This window comes from Vigna radiata, chromosome 8, assembly GCF_000741045.1.
Source record: "Vigna radiata var. radiata cultivar VC1973A chromosome 8, Vradiata_ver6, whole genome shotgun sequence".
In the NCBI taxonomy this organism is placed as follows: Eukaryota; Viridiplantae; Streptophyta; class Magnoliopsida; order Fabales; family Fabaceae; genus Vigna; species Vigna radiata.
This window is the reverse complement of record NC_028358.1, coordinates 12,489,627-12,490,273: the sequence shown is the minus strand read 5'-3', so window position 1 is coordinate 12,490,273 and position 647 is coordinate 12,489,627.

Genomic DNA, 647 nt, shown 5'->3' with positions numbered 1-647 from the left:
CAGTATTGGAGCCCAACATGTTAATAGCACTTTACCCCAGATGCGGGACACACATACATTAATATTTGCTTACAGACAATCATTAGTCATCTGCTTTTCATAATCATTTCCCCACACCCTCTAGGGTTCAAGTTAATTTGGATTGCAAAAAGCGATAAAAAGAATTTTAACTCAGGATTACACTCTCTTCCTTCTCATTAAAGGGCTCTATACCTCTCAACGTTGTTTTCAAGGAATGCGTTTTGAATGTACATCGTGTCTGATGACAATATTAACAATGGATTCCAAACATGGAATTTTTTTTTAAAAAAAAAAAAAGAGGAGAGAAAAAGAAAAAAAAATGCAAAAAGCGAGAGTAAAAGAAAAGAACGAAATGAAAGTCTCATGTGTCTATGCATTCATGCACCATCATGACATAACATCATCTCAAAGAAAGCGAGGAGAATTGTTCGCAAAATCCTCATGTTTTACTTGGCATTTATCAACTTTTCAAAGCTGCTAATTCAGGTTTTAGTTTTCTGTTATCGGCCCTCTACGTGGCAATGGTCGCATTTAAATTTCTGTTCTGTGAGTTTGGCCCTCTGCGAGGCAATGGTCAAATCCAGGTTTTAGTTTTCTGTTATCGGCCCTCTGCGTGGCAATTGTCG